The sequence below is a fragment of the Camellia sinensis genome, chromosome 2 (assembly GCF_055761805.1).
Source record: "Camellia sinensis isolate YWXY chromosome 2, ASM5576180v1, whole genome shotgun sequence".
NCBI classification, from domain to species: domain Eukaryota; kingdom Viridiplantae; phylum Streptophyta; class Magnoliopsida; order Ericales; family Theaceae; genus Camellia; species Camellia sinensis.
In genome coordinates this window covers 208,841,206-208,859,352 of record NC_138962.1, presented here as the reverse complement: position 1 = coordinate 208,859,352, position 18,147 = coordinate 208,841,206, and the positions used below count along the sequence as shown (strand labels likewise).

The window sequence follows — 18,147 nt, the reverse complement described above, 5'->3', positions numbered from 1 at the left end:
ACCCAAAAGGCATCACTCTGTAGCAGTACAGACCTTTTGGGGTGATAAACACAGTCTTCTCCTCATCTGGGGGATGCATGGCTATCTGATGGTATCCCCTGTAGGCATCCCGGAAGCTTATCCTTCCATGCCCCGAAGTGGCGTCTACCAGCTGGTCAATCTTGGGTAGAGGAAAATTGTCTTTGGGACAGGCTTTGTTCAGGCTAGTAAAGTCCACGCAGACCCTCCATTTACCATTCTTTTTCTTCACCACCACTGTGTTTGATAGCCATGTCGGGTAATTTACCTCTCAAATTGCCCTTGCCTCCAGAAGTCTGTCTCTTCCTCTTCCACTGCTTCGACGTGTACCAACGTCAGTCTTCTTGCTCGTTGGATTATGGGTTTTGCCGACCTATCAACATTCAGTTTATGGCAAGTGACCTCGGGGTCAATGCCAGACATCTCGTAAGGCGTCCAAGCAAACACCTCAATATTTGTTCTCAAAAAGCTTCCAACTCTTTTTCCTCTTCTTCAGCTAAGCCCGAGCTGAGAAGAAAGAAGCATTCTTTATCCCCCTCCTGGACGAGGACTTTTTTCAGTGCTTCTTCACTCTTCTCGGCTGGCTCTTTTGCCGACATCCTCTAAGACCTCCATGTCTTCGTCTTCGATCTTTACCTTCTCTGTTTCTCTGATGCTGCAGGTGGATTTCATTGCTGCCATGGAGCAATTCTTTGCCTGCAGCTGATCTCCTCTGACCTCCTCAATCCCATGCTCTGTTGGGAACCGCAATAGTTGATGCAATGTTGAGGGAACAGCCCTCATTGCATGTAACCATGGCCTTCCCAAAATGATGTTGTAAGGGGAGGGTGTGTCAATTACGGTGAACTCTGTTGTTATCTTCCTGGTGCCTGCCTGCACTTCCAGGCTGGTTGTTCCCAGTGGCCATGTCGGCGTTCTATTGAACTCGACCATTGGGCTATTGGATTACTCCATATCGTTTGGGTGAAGGCCAAACTCCTTGTAACATCGGACGTACATGATGTCACAAGAGCTGCCTTGGTCAATCAGTGTAATAACCCTCACCACTGATTACCGTTAAACTGAACTGATTAAAGTACTGAGCTGATTATGACTGATAACTGAACTGATTAAAGTACTGAACTGATTATGACTGATAACTGAACTGATTAAAGTACTGAACTGATCATGACTGATAATCTGCTTAAAGTACTGAACTGACTGACTGAAAACTAGAACTGAATTGACTGAGTATGTACGTTTGAATTATATTCTATCTGTTGATTGTTTATTTGATCTGTTCGTATTTTAGTGTTTAAACTGCTAATTGAAGGCCTTATCGGCGGCCGAACTGGGAATTGATTGATGTTTTATGATCCTCATAATTAATGTGATTTTATGGCATATTTATCTGAAAACTGATTAGGTATGATTAAAATAGTTTAAAATAAGCTAATTAAATAGTTAGGTTTAATTGCCATATTGCCATCCTAGTGGGTCACTTACTTAATGCTTTGAGGGCTCATTCTTATGCATTACAAACATTTGCTCAGCCATTTCTCTTGAGTGTATAGCCGAACATGAGAGGGAGAGAGTGAGAGACTTTGGATTTCATCTTGAATTGCTTAGAACTTGGAGAATTGCTTGCTAATTGAAGTGTAGATTGCTAAATTGAGCTCCTAGTCTTGCATTGGAGACCTAAGGTAGAGTAATTACCCTCTTGTTATCTTGTTCTTGCATAATTCATGTCAAAATTAAAGATTGAGCCATGGATTAGTTCTAGTATGTTGACATAGAGCATAATTCATGCATGCATGTTTGAATTGTTGAGTTGTGAGTTGATTTCATGGTAAAATGGTACATGCATGTCCATAACTTTGTAATGGTCCATGTTTTCAACTTGTTTTTGGATCAATTGGCTCCTTAGAGCATCATATTGGAGCTTCAAAATGATTTGAATTCATGCATGTCATGTTTGAGGATTGTTCTTGAAATTGGTTTAAAATTGGGTTTGAATTAAACACCCTTGGGCTTTGATTTCTCAAAATTGAGCTTTGAACCATGTTATTCTATATGTTTATAAAGGTTTTCCAGAAAAATGGGCCCAAGAGGATTGGTTTTGATGCATTTGAACCTGGTTTTGGCTTGGAGGTGCAATATGGAATTCCCAGATTTTGCACTTCTGCTCGAGCGGGGAAAGTGGAGCTCGAGCGTGGAATCCGAGCCTCCAGTATTTCTCTGCACTGTTTTTCAGTCCGCTCAAGCGGAGGATTGGGCGCTCGAGCGGAGGACTGTGTCTCAAGCTCGAGCGGGCGTCGAGCGGAGATTTCACCCATCTAGTACTTTTACAGTACGCTCGAGCGGGGAAGTTGACGCTCGAGCGTGTACCTTTGTTGCATGTCCGCTCGAGCGGGGAAACCTGCGCTCGAGCGGGGAAACCTGCGCTCGAGCGGGGAAACCTGCGCTCGAGCGGGACTCTATTTTTCAGTTAACTGCTGAAACTGCTTTTTGAGTACATCTTTGCATCCTCATCCCATCCTAGGCATTCTTAGGCCTAGTTTAAGACATCTTTGAGGGTATAGATGTAGAACACACCGAGGCATTAGGGATTAATTTATTATCTTTCCTAGCTGTGTAGCTTAGTATGTTCAATCTGTTAATTGTGTAGGGTTGGCGACTGGGGAGGCACGCTCTAGCATACTGTAGCCCAAACTCTGTGAGTAACGATTGTGTAAAGATATGTTCACAAATGATTATCTTCTGAACAACTGAACTGTACTGTTTTCTGAACTGATTACTGTTAACTGAATGAATGTATGTCCTATATTCTGAACTGTATTGTGGCATCCTTAGCACCTACTGTTTACTGTTACTGAGACAGAAATCTCTGTCGGTTCCCTTGTTGGAACCACTACTGTTACTGACTGATGGCCATCAATTACTGCTCGGTCTTTTAAGACCTACTGTTTACTGTACTGTTATGCGAATGGATGTACCACATATGACTGTACTGACTGAACAACTGAAATACTGTTTAAATGAACTGTTTTCATACTGTAAGGACATTCATTCTTAACCTCTTTACGCATTATGTTATTCACTGGGCTTTAGCTCACTGCTCATATATATATGTAGGTGTACAGGCACCAAACCGCGGCTAGAGGTGTCAGGGTTACTCTAGTTTTGTCAAGCCAGCCTATGTGCCTCACTGCGAGGTTCCGAGCCTATCATGTTAAGGCTTAGGGGCGTTTTACAATTCCCCCTTCTATACTGTCTTACTGTTCTGTATAGACTGAATGTTTACTGCACTGTCATGTACAGGGATTGAGTCCCTAGTCTGAATGATTGTAAATATTGTGCATACTGTTCTGTACTGTTTACGTCTAAATGTATGAAAAGTCTTTTTGCATACCGACGGTCACAGCTCATTGGGCATTGTTTCTTTACTGTATTGGCTTCCGCCAGGCCCTGTACTCTGTTTTACTGTACTACTGTTCTGCAGGCCTTCAGTAATCTCGGATTACTGGCCGTGCTAAACCCATAGGGCCGGGTTTGGGTCGTGACAATTAGGATGCGCTTTACTTGGCATTTCCCAACCTGGAGGGATACTACCAAGGCATCATTATGCGAATGCTGCACCATCTCAACGTCGGCTTCAAAAAAGGACACTACTGGTCCTTGGCGCTCCTCTGCCCGATGTCTCTTCTCCCCGACTTGGTAGACATGCTGCAAGTGCTTCACCTTCTGCGTCTCCCCCCTAATCTCGTTTTCGCTGACCTTCGAGTGAATTACATTATTTACTTGAGGTCCTCCTGCTTATGGTTGCTGTGCTGGGGGAGGTGGAGCTATTGTTGCCTGAGGCAATCTTGCATGTTCTTTCCTTGTCTTGGCTTCATCGACAAGGTCCCTCAGATGGACTTACCTTACCAGGTCCTCTAAGTGTGTTTTCAGGGCTCTACAACCCTGAGTCATGTGTCCATCTTCATTGTGGTAAGCACAATGTCTGCCAAGGTTTCTTCCCATAAACTCTCCTGGTGCCCTAGCTGGTGCTCTGAAATAGGATTGGTTCCGAATTTTGTCCAGGACTTTGTGAATTGGGATTCGGAACACAGTCGTAACTGCCTGTGTAGCCCTCAATCCTATTTCTTGCTTGTTGGATCCGTTGTTACCTCGGCCTCATTTCGGCAAGCCATTTCCCTTTTCTTGCTTTGCCTCCTTGGTCCCTGATGCATCTTCTTCGGCTCTGGCATACTTCTCGATTCTTTCCATGAGCTCTTCCATACTTTTTGGCAATGTCTTTGCCAAAAATTTTCGTAGTGGACAGTCATCTTTTAGGCCGTTCTTGAAAGATACAACCGCCACCTCTTGATTACACTCTGGTATCCGGTTGAACACCTCATGGTACCTTTTTGCATAGGCCCTAAGGCCTTCATCCTTACTGATCTTTAGAGCCATCAATGCGTCCACCCTTAATGGCTGCAGCTTATTTGTCACGAACCTGGCCACAAACATCTCGGCCAAGCCTTCCCAAGTCTTCACACTTCCCTTTGGTAGTTTGTGAAACCAATCTGATGCAATCTCCTTGAAGGATGAGGGGAACACTTTGCAGAGCAACGGCTCGTTCCCACTATATAATGCCATTGAGTTCAAGTATAATCCAACGTGAAAGTTGGGGTCTGACTTACCATCGTATATTTGGAACCTCGGCATACTGAATCTCTTCGGTGCCTCAAATTTGTCCAATTCTACCGAGAATGGTGTTCTCGGCTTAACAGGTGAAGTTACTTCGACACCGGTATTATGTTGTTTCCTCTTGAGGTAATCTCTCAAGTCTTCCTTGCTCCGCTCAGGAGCTCGGCTATCTCCCGACTTTAGTCTTTTCGACATAATACTTCCAGCTTCGTTGTGGGCCCTTTTTGACCCTTCTCCATGAGTTGTGTCGAAACAAAGCTCCTGTCTTTGAACATGCCGATGTTCTTTGGGGTCTGCTTCTTTAGTTCGATGTGTTCTTCGTGACTCTTCTTTCCTCGACTCTTCTTGCCCAACCTCCCTGGAAGGCCGGTGAGAGTGCTTTTCGCTTCTGGTGCGCTGAGGGGCTATTGGGATTGGCTTCTGCCCTCCCTTCTGGGCATTGGTCGCTGGAATCGACGTGTCCTGCAACGGGTATGGTGGCTGCATGACATTATTTTGCATCATGAAATTGACGACCGATTGTAGGTCCGCCAATTTGTTCGCCATCTCTTTTACTTCTTCGTCCCTCCGCAGGCATCTATCCTTCCATACCTGGAGGTCGTCCTCGTTGTAGTATCCGCTCTGATCTGGTTTCTTTGGTATGTCGCCGTTCTGGCCGACGTCTTTCTTGCCGTGATTCTGGTTCTGAGTCTCCTCATTACGACCATCTTCCTCCATGTTTGGGTCAACGTGTTTTCCACTCCCAGCAGGGATTTCGTCCCCAACCTTATCCTTCTGTCTGTCACTGGCCATCTATTCTTCTTTCTTTCCCACAGACGGCGCCAAATTGTGTGAGTGATTTTCCGATCACACTGCCAACTTAATATTCAGCTGGAAAGTACTGGCAGAATAGATGACACCTGGCTGACCTGTAACAGAAAGAGAAGATTCCGGCGGTGGTTCGTCCACCAGGGGCACTCCGACGATCAAGTCAGTATATCTCTCAATGATAATCAATAGTGCTAAACTCACTGTTCAGAATATAAATTGCGTACCTTAGACCCATCGGGGGTGCCTTTCGTTTATATTTAGCTCAATCCTTGTCTCAACAGAAGCCTAGCTTCAATGGACTCCTGCTCAGTGCTTATCCTGGACTCTCCAGAGATAAAGATAAACTCCTTAAGAGTGTTATTCTTATCCACACTAAAATCCTTCCTTATTCTAGGACTCTTGTGCCTTATCCAATTATCTCGGATTCCGATATCTTCGGAGATAACCTCGGCCTAACCGAGATAACCTCGGCGTTATAACCTGGACACGTGGCACCTCGGCTGACACGTCGGCGTCACCTTGGCCACGTGTTGAGACTCAGAAAATATATCCCCACACAATATATATATATAACTCTTTCACAATGTGAATGTTTCCAATCCCAATTCCAAGATGCAATTTATCAATTAAATGAGTATGCAATGCAACAATTTTTCCATGCCCCATAGTAGTTCTCCAATTCCAAGTTATTTCAACAACATTACCAAACTATCACATTTCTCATTTTCCCCTTCTCAATATTATTTCATAAAATGGTCCAAAGTTGCTATCATGGATCTTTCTTTATATAACAATGAAGTTACAATTCATATACTTTCACATTCTAAATATTCCAAAGCTATAGCAATTGCTAGAACACTAATTTCCTTTCACAACAATACTCTTATATCATGGAACCCAACAATGTGCAATTTGTAATCACATATGTATATGTATTTAACCAATGAAAAGTTAAGTGAGGCTTCCAACCTCTACACATTTTGAGTTATCATGTAACAACAACATTAAGAAATTCTCACTCACCTTTCATTTATTTCAAGAAAATCCATTGATTTCCCCTATTATTCCCAAAACCCGAATTTCTAGGTTTTTCACAAAACCCTAACCTTTCCTCATCCCATTTCAAAAACCTTTCTAAACACATCAATCTCAACATCATGGTTCCATGTTTCAAAATTTAAAACTCTCAAAAAGCCAGGGATAGATTTCCTTACAAAACCACCCATTTCTTGAACCAAAAACCCATTTTCGAAATACCAAGGGTGAGCTCACAAATCAATCAAAAACTTACATAAACATATATATAACTCAAAGAAAACCCCTACCTCAACGTTTGATGAAGAATGGAGATGAAACCCTAGCTTTGATGGTGTAGAACTCCGATCTCTACCGTACACAACGTAGTTCTAGAGTTGTTCTTCCACTTTGATGAAGGATCTTGGATCAAAATGTGTTTGGGTGTAGAGAGATCAAAGATCTTGTGAGGGTTTTTTTTTTTTTTGGTGAGAAATGTAGAGAGAAGTGAGAGAGATGTATTTTTAGAGAGAAGGAGATATAGGGAAAATGATACACACAGCCAAAAAGAGGGGAAAATAACAGAGCTTCACAGACTCTGGCCGACCGCACGTGCGACACTTGCCCCCACACGTGCGGAGCAGGCCTCCCGCACGTCCGGCCATGACCCCCGCACGTGCAGCAACCTCCATACCTCCTCCTTCACACCTACAATTTAAGTAGTGTGCAACCCTCTGAAGTTCAACCGTGTGGCCTTACTCCCCGCACGTGCAGCCCAGGCCCAGCAGCCCAGAACTTCCCTTTTCACTCCCAGGCACTCCGGACCCATCCGCGCACCCTCCAAAACAAGGAAAAAGGCCAACCCGAAATAAACAAAGATGAGAATTAAAGAAAAGGCGTCCGGACACAACAATCCCAAAGAAAACGAAAACGAAGAAATGTAAAGCAAACCGATCATCACAATTAACTAACCCAATTTTTATTTCAAAAATTAAAAAATTTGAAAGTAATTTAGAACAAACAATCTGTTTTACTCTTCCTAGTGCTTTCTGGCATAAGAAAAAACATGCAGTCACACTCCCTTATATTAAAAATTTTAATGAACGACAAATCCCTACTAAATCCAGACCGATCCAAATGAATACTGAATTAATGGAATTGTGTAAAAAAGAAATCAATGATTTGCTTAAAAATAAAATCATTAGTAAAAGTAAATTACCATGGTCATGTCCAACATTTTATGTTAACAAAAATGATGAACTTGAACGTGATGTTCCATGTTTAATCATTAATTATAAACCAGTAAATAAAGTTTTAGAATGGATAAGATATCCAATTCCTAATAAGAAATATTTAATTAAAAATTTTAGTCAAGAAGTCATATTTAGTAAATTCGATCTTAACAGTGAATTTTGACAAATCCAAATTCATCCTAATAATCGCTACAAAACCGCTTTCACTACACCTTTTGGCCATTACGAATCACTACAACAATTTACACTTTTGGCGACCAAATTTGGCGACTAAACTTTTTTTAGTCGCCAAAAGTTGTAGAATAGGTGACTAAAAATTACATTGGTCGCCGTTGAATATCGTTTTTAGCTACTAATTTTTTTTAGTAGCAGTATCTTAATTATTGGCGACTAAAAAAAAATTAGTCACTAAATATGCCACAATAGGCGACTAATAATTGTTTTAGTCAACATTAGATCATATTTTAGGCTACTAAAATTTTTGTTAGTAGTGGTATACCAGTTTTTGGCTACTAAAATAAATTTAGTCGCCAAAAAGTTAGCATGATGTTTGCTATTAAACTTTGGCGACCAAAGTTTTGGTCGGCAAATATTTGTGGGTATTTGGGAAGTTGTTATTTTAGTAGGTTTTTTTAGTTTTTGATTATTTTAGGAGGTTAAAATTTTTGTGTTTGGGAAGATAGTTGGATTTTTTTGTAATTTGATGTGATGTTTGTGAGAGAAAAGTGAAATGATTATGGGTTTGATGTGACATTTTGTCTAGATTTGTTTTTTTATTATTTTTTAACCAATTTTGTCTTTTAGTGTTTTTTTAGCAAAAAAAAAAAACAAAAAAAAACACTTCCCAAACACCACCTTTATTTTCAGTGACTAAAAAATTTTTAGTTGCTGTAAGGTAATTTTTGCCTACTAAAATAATTTAGTCACTAAATAAAAAGTATAAATTTTACTTTTATCTTTGGTGACGAAAAATTTGGTCGGTGAATATTTCTTTTCGGTGACCAAACTATGTTTAGTCGCCAAAATGGCTACTCTTGGCGACTAAAATGTTAGTCGCTGTTAGTTAAATGTTTGGCTACTAAATAAATTAGTCATTATAAATTAACTTTTGGCGACAAATAACAAGTTTAGTCACCAAAGGTATATAAAATTTTAGAGGGAAACATCAAAAGATTGGCGCCCAATTGTTTTCAGTATTTTTTAAAACAAGGGTTCTTCCTCTCTCTCTCTCTCTCTCTCACACACACACACACACACACATACACAGAACCAGTCACCACCAAACCTCACCTCGCTGCAGTCACTCACCACCATTGCTCACCGTAAGTCGCCACTGCCACCACTGCAAATCACACTGCCACTGCCGCAATACAAATAGGTTGGTTCTCTCCCTCTCTCTCTCTCTCTCTTGGTCGCTTGCTCACTCGCTGTCTCTCTCTCTCTCTCTCCTCTCCCTTCCTCTATTTCCCCATTTCTCACTCTTGCTCAAGGATTTATATGATTATTTAGTTTACTTTCCTGCTTAGCTCGTTTTTGGTTTAATTTCTTCAAATTGCAATAAATTTGGAGTTGCATTGGTAGATTGCCTAGCTAATTTTGCAGTTGTCTTTGTTTTTGTTGGGGGAAAAATTTGGGTTCAGTGAGGCATTTAAGTTTATCAAGGAAAATTTTGGCATCCCTGCGGTTATGTGTCCTGCTTTGGGGGGTTTAGGAGCTGGCTCTCTCTTTGATTGCCAGCGTTGTGGCCATATCTCGCTGGTTAGAAGTAAGAACCCTCTTTTTCTGTATGTCAATCTCTATATATCTATATACCTACCTGTTACAGAAACAACATTTCCATAAATGGGGTTAAGGCTAGGTACATCGTGCCTCTTCTCTATTGGGATTATTATTATTATTTAGGAACAAAATTCAATTTTTGAGGAGTAATTGTGATTTAAAACACAAGTGTCTTTGTTTTAAAATGTCACTAACAAAATTGCTTTACTTGATGCTATGTATATATATATATATATATATATTGTAGCAATTAGATTCTTTTGCATTTACCTTTCAATCTCAAGTATTTCTTGTATTTCTGATGCTGTAGAAATTCAAGTTTTCTTTTACATTTACCTTTCATTATTCTCTCTCTCTCTCTCTCTCTCTCTCTCTCTCTCTCTCTCTCTCTGTTTATTTCAGTCGTTCTAGAGTGATACAAATAAATTTTGAGATGAAAGGAAATGGAAAATGTTAAGTGTCCAGTTATAAGGTGTGAATGACATCATACAAAAATTATGTAACCACTAGCTCTGAAAACTCATTTGAACATTCCTGTATAATAAAAGGTAGGACACAAGTATATATTCTGTAGATAATCACAATTCAAGAAACTTTGAATATCAATCAAGTAACTTTTCAAAATGGATTTTTATATAAAGGCCAATTATTTTTTTAATGTATTGTAGTTATTATAAAATTTGCAATGGCAAAAACCTTCTTTTACAGTGGAGGCTTACTATTATAGAGCCTCCATTTCAAATGAAGGCTTTCGGAGCCTCCATTCCAAGTCCAGGCTTATAATTGAATTTTCTACTTTATCACCTATTTCTTATAAGGTGTGTGACTTGGGAAGAAATAGGTCTAGATTGTGAAATAGGTTGGGGTCAAGACAACTCTAGTAAAATTTTCAAAATCAACAATATTTTAATAATGTTTTTGGTAAAGTTAACGTATATCTTTATTCTCCTCCAAGTATTATTTCATCTTGCCTTTTTTTGTCCTAAATATTTAATTGCCCTCTATAAGAAGCAGATTCTCTACACCTATGGCTTCTCACATTAATGACGTTGCTTTATAAATTTACTCATTTTGGCACTTTTGTATCTAAAAAAATGAAAGTCAATGTCTTGTTCGGGTCCTTCCCCCTTACCATATCAGCAGACTGGTTCCAATTACAGTTCACTGAACTCAATGTCTGCTAGAAATGAAAGTCAAAAGCAGTTTGGATCATATGACAATATATAAACTCATGTCAGGGCTCAAAAGGTTGCACGTATGCCTTCTGGGGCCACTGTTGGTGCTGCTATTGTTAAACCAGAGAATAGTCTTGAGACGGATGTATGTTTTCCTACTTTAGGAGATGCATCTCAATGTAACTCTTCGATTGCCATTCTTTAGGATTAATTTTATATTGGCTAACTTTTGACTTGATATAAATTTTGCTATCTGGGATTGAAGGGTGTATTTGTCATATAATCTTTCATTGTTTACTTGTTAGAAAATAACAGAATTTTGTCACTTCAGTCATCATCATCAATCATTGTCAGATCATCATATTAGTTACTGAATTTCAAGTTAAATTGCTGCTTAATGGGTTATGTTTTCTCTCTATTGGTTATCAGTATGACTTGGATCTCTTCAATATTGTTGTTGTTCCAGATTTTAACATTTAAGTCTTAACATATTCAATGCTTCTCACGTATATCGTTTTCCTTAATATTTGATGTGCTTTGTGATTTTCCCCTTTTAAATTACTAATTATTTCATGCATTGGTTTCAAGGGAGCAATGGAAAACAAGAGCTTGAATGTATGCTTCGTGAAATTTTTTTTTTTGACTCTTTATTTCCATCTACCATGCATTTCATTTGATTGAAGTTTGTTTGACTTGGTTGTTGACAGATATTCAATTCCAAGCTTGTTTTGGCATCTCCAGAAATTGCTACAGATGCAGATTATGCTACAATTTTAGGAGTTATTGGCCATGAGGTGTATCATTTATCTCAAAAGAAGCAACTTGGATATATATATATATATATATTTTAATTTGTATTAATTTGGGTCTTATTTCTTGTGTATATTGTAGTATTTTCACAACTGGACTGGTAATAGGTTAGCTTACATTGCTACTCTAGCTCAATTATTAAAATCTTGTTACTCTTTTGTATAACTTTTTTTTTCTTCTAATCTTTCTCTTTTGGTTGACGCTTCTTCTTTTTTTTTGCAGAGTGACATGTCAAGAGTGGTTATAGTTTAGTCTTAAAGAAGGCCTTACTGTATTCCGTGATCAGGTCTGGGCACATTATTAATTACCAAGTGACCATTGAAATGTTGAAAATATTTGTTGGTTGATTGAGCTTGCAAGTCTCTAATGCATTCCTTTGGCAGGAATGTTCATCTAACCTGGGGAGTTGTACAGTAAAGCGGATTGCTGATGTTTCAAGGTTTCGAAATTATCAGTTTCCACAGGTATTTCCACTCCCCTTCTACAACTTCTAGTGATGCTTTTAGTCTTTGTTATGTAACATTAGTAGCTGATATGCTATACATAGCACATAAGAATATTTTTAATTGTTTATGGATGTAATAGTCATTTACATTGCAAATATAAATATAGAAAAAATGTAATTTTTTCCCTTATCTCCACCGCATCCGTATCCTTCTATATGTGATGTACAAATTTTAAATACTATATCTAGTACCTTATTGTACATATTCTCTTATTAGGAAATTTGTTACCCACATTCAATGTTATAAACTCAGATTTTGATTAAACTTGTCCTTATGAAGTGAATTTGATATGTGGAAGCTTGTGGACTCAAAAGTTCTATTCATAGGAAAGAAAATGATCAATCAATCTTGCATGTTTTAATACCTGATTGTTCTTCGACAATGGTTTTGTGTGATACATTTAATTCTCTTTTTTTTTTTTTGGGGGGGGGGGGGTGGTGAATAAGTCATAAATTAAAGACAAAATTTACAAGATTACAAGGGGCATGCCCCAGGCTCTAACCCATCAAAATCTATATACACAGCTACCAACCAACAGCAAGAACACCTGGCCGGATAAATTAAATTACACAGCTAGAACCTGCTCAAAAAAAGTGTGTAGCTAAGTTACATACACAACCACAACATACAACTAGAACCTGCCCAAAAAACTGTGTAGCTAAGCTATATAATTAAGCTATGCAAGTCCCTATACCAAAACTAGGATATTCAAACAGGTTATCGAATAAAATGTGTTCATATGCCCTATATGATGCATGTAAGTAGACATTCACCTACAAACATACTTACCAATTCGAGTTAATCGTAAAATTATACAGAAAATATGAATAAAATGCTTTATGGCATATTGTGCACACCATTCAATTCTAGAAAATAAATGAAATTTGTTAAGAAATGGGAATATTTTGTAATGTACTTGGATATCAGGTTAAATTAAAGGAATCAGATGCCTAGAGTCAATCCTATGTAGGTTTCTTTATTAAAATTTATTCAAACAAGGGCGTTAAGGAGGCGAAAATGCAAAACAGCCCCCGAACCACCGTACGGATGTCACAACCAACTTTCTCATGACAAATAGAACCTGTGACAACAGACAAAATGTAATTAACACGTGTAGGTTGGGAGTTAGAGTCGAAAATGCCTTTAACTTAACCGAAAAAGGGCGTTAAGGAGGCGAAAATGCAAAACAGCCCCCGAACTACCGTACAGATATCACAACCAGCTTCTATATGACAAATAGGACCTGTGACAACAGATGTAATGTAATTAGCACGTGTAGGTTGGGAGTTATAGCAGAAAACGCCTTTAACTTAACCGAAAAAGGGCGTTAAGGAGGCGAAAATGCCAAACAGCCCCCGAACCACTGTACGTTTATCACAACCAGCTTCCCCATGAAAAATAGGACCTGTGACAACAAACGGAATGTAATTAGCACATGTAGGCTGGGAGTTAGAGCCGAAAATGCCTTTAACTTAACCGAAAAATGGTGTTAAGGAGGCTAAAATGCAAAACAGCCCCAAACCACCGTACGGATGTCACAACCAGCTTCCTCACGACAAATAGGACCTGTGACAACAAACGGAATGTAATTAGCACGTGTAGGTTGGGAGTTAGAGTCGAAAACGCCTTTAACTTAACCAAAAAAGGGCGTTAAGGAGACGAAAATGCAAAACAGCCCCCGAACCACCGTACAAATATCACAACCAGTTTCTCCATGACAAATAGGACCTATAACAATAAACGGAATGTAATTATCACGTGTAGGTTGGGAGTTAGAGCCGAAAACGCCTTTAACTTAATTGAAAAAGGGCGTTAAGGAGGCGAAAATGCAAAACAGCCCCCGAACCACCGTACGGATATCATAACCAGCTTTCCCATGACAAACAAGACCTGTGACAACAAACGGAATGTAATTAGCACGTGTAGGTTGGGAGTTAGAGCCGAAAACGCCTTTAACTTAACCGGAAAAGGACGTTAAGGAGGCGAAAATGCAAAACAGTCCCCGAACCACCGTACGGATATCACAACCAGATTCCCTATGACAAATAGGACCTGTGACAATAGGCGAAATGTCATTAGCACGTGTATGCTGGGACTAATAGCCGAAAACGCCTTTAACTTAACCGAAAAAAGGGCATTAAGGAGGCGAAAATGCAAAACAGCCTCCGAACCACCGTACGGATGTCACAACCATCTTCCCCATGGCAAATATGACCTGTGACAATAGGAAAAATGTAATTAGCACATGTAGGTTGGGAGTTAGAGCTGAAAACGCCTGTAACTTAACCGAAAAATGACGTTAAGGAGGTGAAAATGCAAAACAACCCCCGAACCACCGTACGGATATCACAACCAGCTTCCCCATGAAAAATAGGACCTATGACAACAGACAGAATGTAATTAGCACGTATAGGTTGGGAGTTATTGCCGAAAACGCCTTTAACTTAACCAAAAAATGGCGTTAAGGAGACGAAAATGCAAAACAACCCCCGAACCACCGTACAAATTTCACAACAATCTTCCCCATGACAAATAGGACCTGTGACAACAGACATAATGTAATTAGCACGTGTAGGTTGGGAGTTAGAGCCGAAAACGCCTTTAACTTAACCGAAAAAGGGCGTTAAGGAGGCGAAAATGCAAAATAGCCCCCGAACCATCGTACGGATATCACAACCAGCTTTCCCATGACAAAAAAGACCTGTGACAATAGACGAAATGTAATTAGCACGTGTAGATTGGGAGTTAGAGCCGAAAACGCCTTTAACTTAACTGAAAAATGGCCCAAAGGGGGCGAAAATGCAAATCGGCCCCCGAACTACCATACGAATGTCACAACCAGCATCCTCACGACAAATAGGACCATTGACAACAGACGGACTTTCATTAGCACGTGTAGGTTGTGAGTTAGAGCCGAAAATGCCTTAAACTTAACCGAAAAAGAGCGTTGACAGGGCGAAAATGCAAAACAACCCCCGAATCACCGTACGGATGTCACAACCAGCTTCCTCGCGACAAATAGGACCTGTGACAACAAACGGAATGTAATTAGCACATGTAGGTTGGGAGTTAGAGCCGAAAACGTTTTAAATTTAACCGAAAATGGGCATTAAGGAGGGCGAAAATGTGAATCGGCCCCCGAACCACCGTACGGATGTGACAAACAGCTTTTGTCAGATAACTTTTGCATCAGATAACTTTTGCAATCCAACTGATAATTACTGGCGTGGCATATAGATCACCTTTTGTCATCACGCCAAATGGATATTTCACATGATACTAAATATATTTTTTTGTATATGGACGGTTGGATTTTTGTATGCTTCTCTATTTTGTGTGGAGTATAATTTTAGTTTGGACAATAGTTGGTTTGTATGGAATATGTACATTTACAGTTATTTATTTTTGGATGGATGAAAGTAATTTGGATTGTGGAATGATTGATAAAGTATGTATTGTTTTGTTTATATACATACTACAAGTTGCATGGAATATAGACAGGTTGTGGAGAAATTACAATTTTGTGATAAAATATAAGGCCATTTTTTTTTTTGGCAACTCAACAATTCGTACTAAAAAAGGAAGTACATATTTCAGTGACTAAAATGTTATCAACCCCGCCAAACAGTGAACGTCAAGTGATGTTTTGGCGATGGAAGAAAACAGAAGCTACTCTAGCCTTGTTGGAGGAAAAGTAATGAGGCAGAAAATTATTAAACCAATATCAAATTACGAATGTTAGGATAAAGTTCTATTACAATTACAAGGGGTGTGACATTATGCTCAAATGCTACATATGGAACAAATTGGCGTATTTTTATTTTTTTTTTTGTAAATGGCTTTTGGCATGGGGTTGTGGATATTCCATTTTTGTGGACGGATGACAATGTACACTTTTGTAAACTCCTGCATTTTTGTCGTCCTCTGCTTTTTGTATAGATTGTTATTAATTGTGCAGAATACTTTTGGCGGGGTGCATAATATTTTTGCCTTCGAACAGATAATTGATGTCGTGATCTATTGATTACCTTTTGTCGGGATACATATTACCATGGTATTTTGTACCATGCCATAGTAGTAAATATATTTTGTATACAAATGATGAAATTTCCCTATGATCATTTATGTTATGTATGGAATTAATGTATTTGATTTGTATGGAATTATTGACATTTGAAGGTATTAATTTTTAGATGATTGGAAGTGAAATGGACGTAGATTGTTGGATGAGTGATAATATATGTATAAACTAGTTTGTATATATCGTACAGGTTGCATGGAATATATAGGTTGTGGGTGTGGACAAATTTAAAAAAAAAAAAAAAAAAAAAACTTAAAATGATGTTTTGGCGACTAAAAAATTGGTTGCCAACTAAACAGTTAGTATCTAAAAAAAAGAATTAAATGAAAACAAATCTTTTGGCGACTAAATATTTAGTAGTCATTACAAATAAGACTTTAGGCGACTAATAATTTAGTAGCCAAAAAAAAAAAAAGAAAGGAAAAACACTTTTGGCGACCAAACTATTAGTAGCCAAAACATAAAATATTGGACCTTAGGCGACAAAAGTGTTAGTAGCTAAGCAATTTAAGCTTTGGCGACAAAAATATTAGTCGCTGAAAAGTGCTTTAGGCGACTAAAATATTAGTAGCCAAACAGAAAATGTTAGACTTTAAGCAACTAAAGTTTTAGTAGCTAAACAGTTTATGTTTTGGCGACCAAAAATATTAGTCGCTGAAAATGTCATGTTAAATTTAGTTGAAACACTTTTGGCGACTAAATTATTAGTTGCCAATTGTGTGCTTTTAGCTACTAAAATTTTTTTAGTCGCCAATTACATTCCCCGACTATCTTTCAACGACAAAGGTGGCGATCAAAAATATTAGTCGGAAAAAGGTTTTGGCAACCAAAATTGGACTTTTAGCGACTAAAAAGTTAGTCGCCAAATCTGTCTTTTGTTGTAGTGAGTGGAATGTAATGCCCTTTGATTTAAAAAATGTATATGGTGAATTCCAAAATATAATGAATGAAATATTCAATTCCCTTAGTCATTTTTCTATAGTCTACATAAATAATATTCTCATTTTTTCTAAGTCAATTGAAAAACACTGGAAACATCTCCAATCATTCATCCAAGTCATCCAATATAATGGCCTAGTTATCTCTGCCCCCAAATTAATGACATTTTTTAATAGTCTTTAATAAAAAAATGTCATTAATTATAATAAAATTTATTAGACAATAAATCTATCTATTAAGACCTACACATAAGTCTTTCTTCAAAACTTTGGACAAAATATAACCCAAATAATTAATGCCGATTACAAGTTGTAGCCTAAAGAGAGAAGAATGTGGAAAAATAGTCAACAAGTTACTCAATCAAATAGATAAGGTAAAGGATAAGGTCCATATTTTCATTTTAAAATTTTTATCTATATGTTGGCATTCCTATATTAAAATCTTGGGTCGGTTCTAATATATAAAGCTATAAATGAGTTGAGTGGAATTGTTGGTCATGTTTAGCATAAAATTTAATCAATTTTAAAATGTAATCAAAGTTAACTTATTTACCTAACAAACTAATTTCAGATGACTTAAGTTTATCGAGTATAATAGTAAATTATTTAGACAGTTTAAAAGCTCAACTAGTTTTAAAATATGTTTAAATTTTTTTTTTTCTATAATAAGTTAATTTTGAATGAGTCAAGTCTAAATAATTCGGTTTCTTATATACACCTTATGTATATATAATTCTTGTTTTCGAAGAATTATTTAATAGTTCTAGATCACCAGTTCATCTTTGATCCTAGCCGCGTGGTGGTGCGGAATCATAAAATGGTGATGCAGGACCATAGAATAATTTCTCTTTGATCACATATACTAAATTTGGTGGGCAAAAGCTAAGAACCCTTATTCTGTGTACCATTCATAGTTTCCTCCTTATCTCAAGTAGACTAGTTATATAAAATGAAAAAATATATATGAAATATGAACACTTGTCTTGTGGGTTAGATAATTCAATTGGGTATGTGAGTATAATACAGGTTTCCCCATGATGATTTAAATTGTTAAATAGAGCTAGTCTCCAATCTGTGTTATGGATTGGACAA

General features: G+C 38.1%; 1 long non-coding RNA gene across 4 annotated transcripts; it reads left to right on the top strand.

The window, feature by feature from the left end:
• Nucleotides 1-8,800: 8,800 nt before the first annotated feature.
• LOC114273547 (uncharacterized) lies at nucleotides 8,801-15,996 on the top strand. Of its 4 annotated transcripts, none has more exons than XR_014362403.1 (8): nucleotides 8,801-9,144; nucleotides 9,407-9,531; nucleotides 11,309-11,335; nucleotides 11,428-11,514; nucleotides 11,612-11,637; nucleotides 11,753-11,816; nucleotides 11,914-11,994; nucleotides 15,665-15,996. It is a non-coding gene; the product is annotated as an uncharacterized LOC114273547 (long non-coding RNA). The 4 variants fall into 4 exon arrangements; XR_014362402.1 differs by having other exon boundaries at nucleotides 15,634-15,996; XR_014362400.1 differs by having other exon boundaries at nucleotides 11,914-15,996.
• Nucleotides 15,997-18,147: the final 2,151 nt, after the last annotated feature.